At 37.8% G+C, this 13,436-nt stretch overlaps 1 protein-coding gene across 4 annotated transcripts in view; it reads right to left on the reverse strand.

Moving 5' to 3' along the window:
* Nucleotides 1-13,436, reverse strand: part of TOX (thymocyte selection associated high mobility group box) — a 227,305-nt gene that overhangs the window by 64,215 nt on the left and 149,654 nt on the right. The window lies entirely within an intron of this gene.

Genomic DNA, 13,436 nt, shown 5'->3' on the forward strand with positions numbered 1-13,436 from the left:
ACCCAGCTTCACAGTGAAGTAACCAACTACAGGTCATGGTCCAAATGAACGGTGGGAGAGCAAGAGACTCCACACGTCTCCAGAAGTACCACGTCTGCCTCTGGCACCATCGTGCCTGAAGCAGGGAGAGAGGTGATCACTTCTGGGGGTGCAATATACCCTCTCCTTGAGACATCTGAGACAACTTTTATGCTGGTTTCAGCCAGACCTCAAGGGACGCGGTAGTGCACATATGCTGGAGGGTATTCTTACCTTTTTTCCTCCTGCCACTTTGTCAATCCATACAGTGTTAGTTATAATCTAGCATTAAACAAGCAATTTCAAGCAACATCCTTTCAGATGGATACTTTAACAAAACTGAAAACAAAACCAAAACCAGTAACAAAACCCAAGTTTCTATCTCAGTGTACAAATTCTTGCAATGTCATTATGGTTTTACCTATCCATTTCTTCATCAGAGGATGTATGAGCAAAATGATGAATCTGAACAACTTCTAGGTTTGTTTGATAAAATTTCTTTTGTTTTTAATTTGTGTGTCAATGAATGTGCTTCTCTGGCAACAGAAAATTCTATCATTCGCTTCCAGAGTGGAAAATACTGAGCAGAACAGTCATTTAAATACAATGTTATGTGTATGAAGGCTGTATTTTGGCTATTTAATTTTGAAATTTAACTGCTTTCTCTAGATCATTATAGGGAAGTCTAGAAGTATTCTTCCACTTATTCATATAATATAATAACATCTTCAAAGACATTTTAAAAAAATCTATTTACGCTTTGAGTTTGCAATGAACATTTGGAAATGGTAATTATAGAACTGTGATAACTAACTTAAAGTTCAAGAAGACATGATTGGCACAATAAATAATTGGTTTGCTTCTACTTAATCTACATTAATGTAAACAATAAATCTTCTCTTAAATAAAGATTGTGTGAATCTTCATTTATCTTTTATGACAAGAGAGCAAAGGTTGTAGCTTAATGAATGGAAAGAAGCAACAAGGTCAGATTTAAAAGCCTCAAAGGTCAAATTTCTGACATCTCTGAACACTGAAAAAACCCTAACATGGTAATTACTATTTTGGTCAAGTCACTGAGGTCTATTTTTTTTATTTCAAAAAGAAAGGGAAAAAAAGCCATAATGCAGGAGCTTAAGAACCAGCACTTGCTACAGTCTGTAACATAATCTTCCCTGTATTACAGACTCCTCCTACCACAGAGGAAAAATAAAGGATACAGCAATAAGGATTCCATTTGAGACCTCATATGTCTATTAAGTAGACAGCGTATATCCACACCTGGAAAGTGTTTAGGAAACAAAGCCACAAGCAGTCTCTCCTAAAACACATACATTGGCTAATTTTGAATTTAAAATATTTCCAGGGATTCCTATTCCTAAATCACTCCAGCTTTGGTGAACTTACAAGTAGTTCTGAGTCTTTGCAGACAACAGGAACATAGGCACTGATAAAAGGTCCAGAAAGCCACATAATTTTATCTTACATATGCATTGATTTTTGCCCAAATGGAAGACCTCTGTCATCTAACAGGGTTATTCATAGATTCAAAGAGTTGATCGGGGTCATTAATAACAATAGTAAACTGATCATCATTCCAATAGGATTTGACAATGGCTTTTTTTCAAAGTGGATACTAATGTATTGATGCCTCTGAAGTTCATTACAGCAGTAATAAATCATTAGCCTCCAGAAAATGATTTATAAGTTGGTTAAAATGCATTAGAATGGACTGTCAAGATACTCTACTGTGATGATGAGGCTGGTACTAAAGAGGATTTTTTTCAGGTTCTCTAACCAAAATGGTGATGACTCAAAGTAATCGTATCACAAAGGCAAAAATAAAACAAATCACTGTAATAATTTACTTTAATAGCATGTTTCAATCTTCATAAAAGGGTGAGTGAATTTTACTTTGAACTGCTAGATACATTCCTTTTATTCACTGCTGGCAGCAAACTCTTAACCTACAAAGCTCCAGTACTGACCCCAATGATTATATTTGTGTTTACTTTAACCAAAAGAAGTGTACTGTGTGTGTAACTATGGTTACTCTGCAAGGGTGCCTGTGTAATAACAGTTTATTATAATGTATAAGTAGCCTGTCAAGCATGCAGCGCTAAGCCATAAGATTAGTAATGATAATATCACAAGAAGTATATGGGCCACAACTTGATACTCAGAATGTTTATTTTATGCAAATCTGTTACTATGTTATATACACCACTGCTAGTTACTACTTAAGTAGCTTAACTACAGCTCAGACCTATTGATATGCAACTACAGAATGTTTTTCACTTTCACATATGCTTTTAATTAATACCCACTGCACACAGAACAGTTTATTCATGATATTCAGCAAACTTCATATTAAGTCCAAGACTCAGTCTCACACGTTCCTCTGCAACATTACTGTAACAGTGCTAAAGGCTCACTCTGTAAAACAGGCTATCTTAACCAGTCCTCTCCACGGCTAATGCACACAACCTCATTCACAAGGGGCTGTGCAAGCCTGGTATCTCATGTTCTTTTTCGTTCCTGCCTGCCGTGAGCATTGCATGGCCACAAAGCACGGGAGGTGTACATAAAGACCCACACCCACGCAGGGCAAGGCAGGATCACAGTCCTGTCATTTGGAGGGGCGCAGGCATCGCCCCTTTCCCCTCTGGGGCTGTGCACAGGATGACAAAGATGGGTTGGAAGAGGCACGGGTGGTCATGCTGCTCCTTCGACCTATGTGCTGGCTAGTAAAGCCAACACTTGGACAGCCACTAATGCTGTAGGGTCCAGCACCATTGTGGCTCTGCTTTTCTGTAAAAAGACTCTGGGAAGTGCTCTGTGAGCTGCTGGGACCAGTGCCACTGCATAGCCATTTCCCCCTCCTTCTTCTTCTTGCACAGTGTTGTGCCCAAATGTCAGAAATAAGCCCCAATTGATTTGTCTTTACCCATTTGAACAGTCCTTGCTTGAGCAGGTAGCTCCTACACAAGGAGCCCTTCAAGAAGCCCTTCAAGTACATTAAAGACTTGCCAGTAATGCCAGGAATAAAATACAATAACATCTTCTGGAAATACATGATAAAAATTATTATGAACCCTACAGAAGACAACACAATAACATGTTATCCTCTCAGTGTAATTCACTTATAAGTGTGCACTGTATAAGGGCCATGAAACATTTAGGGCCTGATATTTAAAAGTCCAAGTCTGTATGTTTAGAAGTTCAATTTTGTGTTTGCAGTCTGAAATGGGAGGAGTTGTGTCCCAGCTAACTAATCTGTCTTTCATAAGGTATCATTAGAGGTAGAATTACTTTGGAAATAAGAATGCCTGCAAACAAAAGAACAAAGTACTCTGAATAGCTTTGAATAATATAGTTAACATTGCTAAGCTAATTTCTCTTTCTGTATTTGCTGTGAAATCTCTACAGGCCAACTCTCCTTTCTTTAATTTGTAAGAAATCCCCCCCAGAAGGATGACAGGTTCCTCTCAATGCAGAAGGAGAGGGATGGGCATGTAGTCAGACTTACAGAAGGTTGGGGGATTTTTTAATTGCAAATTAAAAATGCCATTTTGCACAAAATGGAGCTCTCAGACCAGCCAATATGGATGGGTAGAATTAAAACATCCCACTGACAATTTAGTCCCAAGTAAGCATTTGCTGAGAGCCAGAAAATATAACCTTAAAATATGATCATCTTACTCTTAGTTAACATTTCACTGGTGCATTTTAAAAAGCTTTTCCTCCAGAGAGGCAAATGGTAAAATAAGGATGCCAAAATGAACACTTGCACATGTTAACAAAGAAATCACCAGCTAAGTAACCAACACAGAAGTCTTCAAAAAGCCATGGAAATATGTTTAAAAAACTTCTAAAAATTACAGAATCTCTATTAGAAATGCCAGTAGGAAATGTTTATCTGATTCTAGTTGGATCCAGTTGATGTGTATGCTTTGGAACAAACCCCAGGCCTTTTACATTGCTATGAAATTACGTCTCACAAAGAATCCTTTAACTATCCCAAGTCAAGGCAGTACTTTTAGTACTTGATAAGCATAAATTAGCACAGAACAGAACAAACTACCAGTGGCCAACACAAGCTTAACAGAACATAATGGGAATTTTCACCCATTCAAGACATGGGACACAACTTGCAGGCCATGGAAAGAGTTACCTTTTGTACAATTAAAGTAGTGCAAATCACATCAGTCTGTACCTGGCAGGAACACTAGCCAAAATTTGCCTAACTCTGTGCTGCTGCTGTATCCAGATACAATTCTAGCAAAACAAACCTTCCTCTTGGCACTCTCCTTACGTCCAGTCTTTGCAAATGGGTCTGTGACTGTTCTTGATTCCTGCTACTGGATTGCTCCTCCAGCCAGGGGTGGAAAGTTTAGTGGGTTTGTAAATACGTACAAGGACTGAAGAAAGGGTGCAGGTCTCACTGTGCAAGTTGTAAAATCTTCACAAAAATATCGTTATGTACAGGGGGGAAAAAGTCAGTAGCAAAATAGGCAACAATCTTGCTCACTGCATGAATACCTCCCATCAACCAAGACAATAAGAACTTGTTCTGATGCCAAAGTCAAAATTCTGGTATGGACTGGGTTGAAAACTCTTCAGTTAAACTAAAAGGGAAGCAAAGACATTAAATGCCTCCCCATCCTCATCCACCATAAAGCTTGTGTTATGAAATTTTTAATAAAGCTAAATCAAAGAAGGACAACACCCGATGCATGCTCCTTATTGCACCTTTCTGGGGTACAGGGAAATATTACTAACAGAAGAAAATCTAAAATTAAGAACTCCAGGACTAATGAAATGCAACTGATTTCCCTAGACCTAAGAGTACTGTTTACTTCCTCCAGCAGACTTATGTATGAAGACTTATGTGAAAAGATACTCCCACACAACATCTCCTGGCATCAGGAATGAGTTTCACATCAGCATTACAGGAGAGATTTTGGACAGCCCTCCAACTGCTCACAGTGCTCCACTGCAGGCCACCACTATGCTATTCTCCTTCATCAAGCAGTTTGAAGGATCTCCTTCATGAGCATATTTGATTCTTACGCCTTTTCCCAGGCATTTTTGACTGCCATGTGCTCCTTTCTGCTGCTGCTGTAAACCTGTAGGTCCCCCCTTCTTGAACCACACCAGCAACCAGGAGGATTTGGGTTACCCTGTCCTAAGCCAGCACTCCTCTTGATGGGAATTCCTATGAAGCCACATACAGCCTAGGGAAAGGAGGGATGGCCCATGAGCAGAAGTGGTGCGTAAATATACACCAGGACATAGCATAGCACAGATCTACAAAGACATAGTGCAAAGACTTGCATGTTTTTATAGCCCATTCTCTACAGAGGGGAAAATTCTGGCCCTTTATACTCTTAACACAAATGCTTAACAGCACCTCCTCCAAGTGGAATATGCACCTGCAATGGTTGGGTGATAAAAGACATTTATCTCAATCTGCTCTGGAAAAACTGACAATGAATGAAGATGAGAAATCCTCGATTAAGAGCTGGGAAGCAGAGACTGACACAAATTTATGAGCTTTTTTATAATATCTGTATTGTTTGGTGGTGTGTTTTTTTCCCTACTCAAATAGATACAATAAAAATAATCCTTCAACTCAAATTCTGCAGTGAGGAAGAATACAGAAGAATAGCTTCTGCTTTTTCAAACAAAACAGAACAGGTATAAGGTTAGGAAAATGCATTAACTTCACAATGAGAAAGGTAAACTGGATAATTTATTTGTACAAGGGATCCATAATACAGGATTTTTAAGTACAAAAGACTTTTTACATACTGCATTTTTAATCCCACCACTCTATTTTACTGCACCTTCCAAACACTTACTAAGTCCCATAATGCAGATAAACATCTCTTTCCCCATTTCAGACAGAGAAACTAAGGCACAGACAAAAATTTCTCCAGCAAATGTAAAACCCAAGATAAGAGCACTTCCGTGCACAACAAAGGTCCTACCCAAAGTCCATCAGAAGCACTACAAGCCTTTCCAAATATTTTAATGGGGTTTGATTCATGACCTAGAAGACCTCAAAGTAGCTTTCTCTGTCAATCATTAAATCCTTAATCTGATCGCTTCTTTCATCAATCACTTTAACCTGTCTGTATTTTGGACTGCGACCCTGTCAGACTAACTATGTGGATTGCATGGAAATGCTATGGGAGCATAAGGACTTCTCTGAAGGATCCTTTAGCAGTTCATCAGAGACATTATGTCCCCATCCTGTACTTGGTACAGTAGGCAGTAAGGTTAAAGATGGAGATACACACCTGTTCTGAAAACACCTTAACATGATTTTTCAACCAAAAGTAGCTTTGCAGATTGCATACACTTGAAAACCTGAAGTTTCAGGGGTGGGAAATGAAGCATGACAGACCTCATATTCCCCCTTCATATTATCACTAAATGCTCTTCATTATTTTTTTCCATCTTTAAATGTAAAGGACAGATTTTCACTTGATCTTCTCTGTCGGCACCCAAGGAATCATAGCTCCTCTAAGATGTTATTGTTGACTGTAATGTTAATGTGGAGGCAGAACTCAGTTCTATCATTAAACTTGTAAATTCATGTTTGACTGTGATACTCTCCTACTCTGCATGTACATGAGCAAGTACAGTTGAATACTATGATTTACATTTCCTAATAGCTGGATGTCCATCTAACTACCTAAAATGCCACCTGTAACAGTTCGTGCAACTTAGAAACTTATACAATCAATTGTTACTGTATGCACAAAATAGACACACAACATATACAGACTGATACTAGGCTGAAACATGAGAATCCAATCGTATTTTAAAAGAAAATGAAATGTCTCAGTAGGTAAATGAACATTAAGTTTATGTCACGCAAAACTACTTTCTGTGTTTTTGAATAGCTGCTTTTTAAAACTTGCCATGGGCCGTTTTTTCTGTGTGCCTGCTTCTGGCCATTATGTCAGTTTTTAACCCATACCCTCAAGCAGCCTTGAGATTTTGTTTACACACTTTTAGCTACCATATGTCTCTTTCTGATGCCTAAATTACAACTAGCCTTTTTAGCCAATATTTTAAAGGACTTGGCATAAACCTAAATAGCAGTTGAAAAAATGACAGGAGAAAAAGTTGTCTTTGACTAAAACTGGAGTTATTAAGACCCTTAATCAGCATACATGTTTGCAAGAATTGCACTGAATACAATTTTTCAAGGATTCTTCATTTACTAGCGAGAACAGTAAAAATGTGTTAGCTACCAAAGAGCACTCCCTGCCTCTCTGATCACTACCCAGAATTTCCCAATGTTTCCTGGTTAGTAATGCAGTAATGCATCATTTCTTGGCATGTCTGTGCAAAGTGAAAAGAATATCACAAGGTAGTTTTCTTGGCTATGACATTCCCAACAGACTGTAGCATGTGTCAACAGAAAAACCAGAGTGACGTGCCTTCCACTTTAATCGACAGATATATTACATGCCAGAAAACAGCAAAAATATCCTTTTTAATGTAACTTCTAAAAAGTTTTCTAAAATTTGATCTATGAAACCATTCAACAAAATAAACTATGTTCACTCATGATGAGTTTGACTGTATTTAGATTACTTATTATATAAAGATCATTATCCTTGATATAAAACTGTCACATAGTAAAAAAGACCCTGTATGCAGATAAAGGTTCCCCAGAGAGTGTCTCAAACCCACACCATATTCCAGAGCTCTGTATATCATATTTGGGGCTTTTGAGTTAACCAGAAGTCATACAAAAGTACATATAACCAGACAGCTTGTTATTGACTTTGTTTCTGAGGAGGCTTATGTACATTATTTATTCAGGCAGCTGTAAGAAATAGAGTGCTCTTATGCAACATGCCCCACATTTGACAGATTCACATAAAAGTATGCAGTGGTTATGTCAGTGCATTTGGTCAAATCACACCCTGTTTTTATTATATTCATGCAAAAATGCATTGGACATGTTGCTCTGATGTAACAAGTTCTTTTGGAAGAGGGCCACAACCAAAGCACTGCAACAATATTGTGGTTACTGCTAGGTTCACACACAAATGTATACTTTGAGTCCTTTTTTGGTGCTGTGATGTCTGGGCATTTCATAAAATAAGCCTTCTCTACTGCTTTAATTTTGCTCACTGCTTTATAGCAACTGGGGCTTTGCAACAGTGGTTTATTCCTCGTTCAATAATTCTTGGTGATGTGCAGCAACAGACAGGATTGACTCTATGTTCTCCAGCTGGCACAACTGTACATTTTCATAAATTAAATTAATCTAATTCCTTATATAATGTAGCTGTGAGCAAGAACTGCAGACCTGGAACTCTACCTTTTTCTACAAAGCATGAATAATGATTACTTCTTAGGTGTGTGTGTGTGTGCACATTCTTGTTTTATTAGATCAGTCTCACAAAAGAAAGATTGCAGCATGAATGCCACGATTATTTTTAACGTGCTATCAAAACCTGGCAAAATTACTGGCTATCCAAGGTTACTAATTTAACACATTTTTAACCTAACTTTATCACCCCAGATTTATTCTCTTTTTTAAGTCAACATCTGCGATGTGTCCTAACTAAAATGTGGGGAATCTTACTGATGGATCAAATTTAAAACCTCTACTTGCCCAGCCGACCTAAAAGACTTGAATATGCCACTGCAGCTAGTCTGGTGAAAAGAGCTCACAAACCCTAATTTTGAAATACTTGCCAGTCATTTGAGATGTTCTATAGGACTGCAATTCCTTTTCTAAACTGCTATGAATTTCAGGTGCCTGTACAATTTTGAGATTTTCATAGAAAAAAAATCCATAAATTAAATCCTCCAGAGGATACTGAATAGTGGAACAGAACACAATAAGTAGTATTCCTACTAAATCATCAGAATCACAAGTGGAAAAGAACAAACATCTGTTCTTCTATAGGTATGAATGGAAACAATGGAACATAGTAAATGAGCATGAAAATATCTCCTTGAGAAGTAGTATTATTAATCCACCAGCTTCAACTGAGTAATCTCCTCATAACACCTTAATACTAATAACAAAATAAATTATCTGTTTAAATGGAACATTTAGTCTGCATTCAATACAGCCTTGTCATGTTGACACTAGTAAGTTAATAAACAAGTGGGTATTAAATTAGAATATGGGAATAAAATATACACTACTTGAATCATCTGAGGGGAAAATACATATTTTCAGTCATCATTTTAAATTGTTAAAAACCTATTAGACAGTAAGATCACAGTAAATACACAACTTCAATATGCTCTAATTCTGTGCAATTTATGAGATTTAAGCAAATATCAGTGAGAGTTTTAATTTGGATCTCCCAATAGCAGACAGGATTATTGTGAGTGTAATAGTTTTATGTTCAAGTGGGATTCTGCTGTATTAAACTCTTTGTTAAACAAATCAGTCAAGCTCTCTCTCTGGAATTTTAATTTGCACCTTTGTAGATGAGCAGTGTTTCACTTTTAATGTTTGATTATCAGCACATACTTTAAAGAGGCAAGATCTTACCACTTAATATGAGTTTTCTTTCATTTTCACTTGAGTGGAATTATATTTTAGTCCAAAAAGGTTATGATTGCCCTTAGTTATGTATCTCCCAGGGCATTTAATTTGCAGTAAAAAACGCTCTGTAAAAAATGTTGCCATGTTGTCAACTTAACTAAAATCTGTTTTCTGTTAGGCTGCCAATGTTTGCTAACATGTTAACTGCAATCGCCCTGTCCTTTACCAATAGCAGTCAATAGCAGTGCTCTCAGCAGCATTACCAGAATCAGTCCGGAAACAGAAACACAGCTCTAAGACTTCCATGACAAGGCGGCTCACTGCAAGACCCTTCAGCTTTTTTAATGCCGTCTCACCCTGATTCTTTCCTGCCAGGTAGGCAGCACATAAATAAGTCATCTTATCTCATCCTGATTTTTAGATTTGCTTTCTTACTCTAGTTCCAGTCCAGAATCTGAGAAACACTTCTAAGCCAAGAAGGACTTCTCCATCCCCCTGGCTCCCCGGCCATTCCTCTCAGCTGCCGCTCAGACTCACTGTGCAAACTGCACGGACACGACCTCATCTGCTTTGCCAGAAAATGCAACAGAGGCCCCAGGTTGCACCACGGATGCCGCACTCAGACAGACCCCAGGGCACTCTCAGTAGATCATGATCTACTGATTCACCATGCAGCAGCAGGGTTACAATCGCTTCTCACTCAGGTGTTCGCATGGGAGTCAATGGAACTATTTTCATCATTAAAGGAAAGTCTGAAGCCTTTTAAAAGATCTTTATTAAACTGTATAAGAACAATTATGTCACTGTCTTAAGTCTCACAAGAAAGACTAAAAGACTGTAGACTAATAATAACTAATCATTTGGGCATTCTTATGGGCTACAAAACCAAAAAGTTAAGTTCTTGCTCTAAATAATGCTGTGTAGAAGCCTAAGCTTTGGTCTCATACATCCAGCTGGATGGTCTGGATATTCTGGAATGGGCAGGTCTCTCACTCTCTCTCTTTTGATCTCCCTTTGTCTCATGTCCTGACCAGACAGTCCCAATTCTCAGAAAATATTGCCAATAGAAGATTGATCACAACTGATGTATTCCCCTCGCCTTGACTTTGGTTTCACTGTCCTGGAATTTTCCAGTAAGAACCTTCTCTGCCAACAATGTTCATCCAACTCTGGCTGCTGTTGAATGCCTGGAGAGCCTCAGTGGAAAATTAAACATCTCCTCACTGTTGGATGGAAGCCTACGATGAACGTATTTTTAGCACAGAAACAAGTAGCGAAGGCTAGGTATGAATGTGCAACCACTTCTGACCTTTTCTGAGACACAGCTACCATATTGTGTGGGAAGAGAGAAGGCAAGCTTATTTCACTCATGATGAATCCATGAGATCAATTCCAAACCCCTCCTTTTATTCACCACATATTGGCCAACTGTCTCAAACTTTCCTTCAAAAGTAAAATTTAAGTTTAAGTCCTAGCTAATGTCACTCTTAATTAGAAACAAGTAATGACATACCTTCTATAAGATTTTATTCCCGACTTCAAAAGGAGCTACCTAGGTTTGTTTGGTGTCTTTACTTTGAAGAAAATGTCTTTTATTACTTATTTTAGTACAACACATTAAAATCAAATATCTCCTGTAGCAAAACGATTCAAGTCCCTGGAACTCAAATAATTTTCTAATAAAAAATGCATGAGACAAATAAATGCACTTTATGTTCCACAAGAAAAGGCAGTTTCAACAGGCTAATGCTCAGAGAAAATTCATTTTATCAACCAGCCATTTCATTCTTTGGTGCTGTTACAAGCTCCTTGCGGTTGCTAAGCAACCATAATTCATCGTACCTTTTAATGGATACTCTGCTACTGCTGAGAACATTAAGGTGAAGAGAATAAATGCCTTGGGTGAATCTTGAAATCTTTCATTATGCATGTCATTCTATTTCTGTAATGCTATAATGCTGAAATGTTTCTGTGGCAGGAAACTGAGTTGTGGTAATTGCATATTCCACTCATATATGTTTTGTAAGCAGAGCAGCACGTACTTGTCTAAAATGAGCTATTTCTAACATGATTGAAATTGGACTTTTCTACTTCTAAAGGTAGTAAATAAATCTGAGGGGAGAAAAAAAAGAATGAGTCTGGAGTAAAATGTCTCGAAATTTTCAGCAAGAGTGACAAAATCCTATGGCATAAATTGAAAGTAATCAAACAGGCTTGATTGTAACACACAGTGGTATGTGAATATATGGTACACAATTGAAAATGTAAAAAACACAATAAAGAAACCATATATCCTATGCAACTTGCATCTTTTTAAAACGCATGACATTCAAAGACAGATACATGTATGCTAGATCAGGCATCTCTCTCTGTATTATTAAAACAAATCTCAGGTTTCAGTTGAATGCAAATGAATATTATGTGCATTTCCCACCTCATTGTTTAGGGCCTTTTCTCCTCTTGAGAAATACTTCCTTATACCAGCCAAGGGGGCACCAGCATGCATACGATTTCACAATTAGGTTTGTATTTTGCAAATAAATAGTAAGGACATTATAAGGTAAGATAGAGTGCTCAGATACTTTCAATGATGGATAGCACTACAAAACCCTAAGATGGATTTGTTTTATGGGTTCAACCTGCATTTCTTATCCTGATTATCTTCTCTTTCACACCTGTGTATACAAGGTGATGTGCTCTTAAAAAAAGAAGCTATACTCAGATAAGACATAAATTAGTTTTTCCTTGTTTTGAACATTAGATTCAGGTTTGTATTTTATTTACTTTAGAAAGAATACAATTAGCCTTGGTGAGAAACTTGTTACGTTTTTCATAGGTACCTTTTACCTTCACTTTCCTTTTTACATGTCTGGGCTTGTCATTGGAAATGCTAAGTGACAAGCAATATTTTCAGTTCTCTTCCTCAACCATTTACAGCACTCCCCTACCAGAGGCTGGTGACCTCAAACTCATCTTGAAGCTGCACAGGCAGTAATCCCGCGTTGTGCAGGGAAGACCAGTCAGAGAGCTCTCACAGCCCTATCTGTTTTGATGTTGGAAAGGAAGGACAAAGTCAAACATTTTGCTTATTCTATCCAACTGTTGGTGAGGAGTGTTTTAAAATCACCTCTGCTAATCTGCTCTTTTTTTCACATTACTGCTGCATTTCCAAGTATTTTGGCAATACACTTCTTTCATCACATTGCATGAAGGTGGAGGGCCTCTTTCGCTGAGAAACCTTTTGAAATCTGTTCCTCACGAAAGCGATTTGGAGGAAAAAGATGGGGAAGATGTTGCATACATGTACACAGATGAAGAGAAGGAACTGATGGAGTTGCAGGACAGAGTTAGAGACTTCACATCAATCTACTCTAAAGTGATTGTACTTGTTGAACAGCCCAAGGGGAAACCAACACACGGTAGTAACAGGAAAAGTAGGAAAGAGTTAAGAGGTTCCAAATCTGGGATAATGCAAAGTTAAAATAAACGCATAAATATGTCAAACCAAATTATTTCTTTATTTTTTCTTCTTCTCAAGTACTCATACAACTTTACTATCCACCAAAAGAAAGCATATTTAACTTTTCCTTCCCCCTCTTTTCTTCTCCTTCCCTCCTTATTCTTTCTTTTGTCTACTACTAGTGACAAAAACCAAGAATATGTGTTTTATAACCACTGATTACTTTCTGGTAAGGAAAATGTTGCCTTTCCTCAAACCACTGATGTTTCCTCCAAAACCGTCCACCAAAGTAAAAGAGTGAGATAAAGGAACAGTAGCTTAGCTGTCTGATTTTCAAAGACTGTTTCACCCTTGTAAATGTAATTTGCTGATGCAAATCACTCATTCCCATTGCTCCAATCATTTGCTATGCACAGTTTC

This window comes from Haliaeetus albicilla, chromosome 3 (genome assembly GCF_947461875.1).
Source record: "Haliaeetus albicilla chromosome 3, bHalAlb1.1, whole genome shotgun sequence".
Taxonomy (NCBI): domain Eukaryota; kingdom Metazoa; phylum Chordata; class Aves; order Accipitriformes; family Accipitridae; genus Haliaeetus; species Haliaeetus albicilla.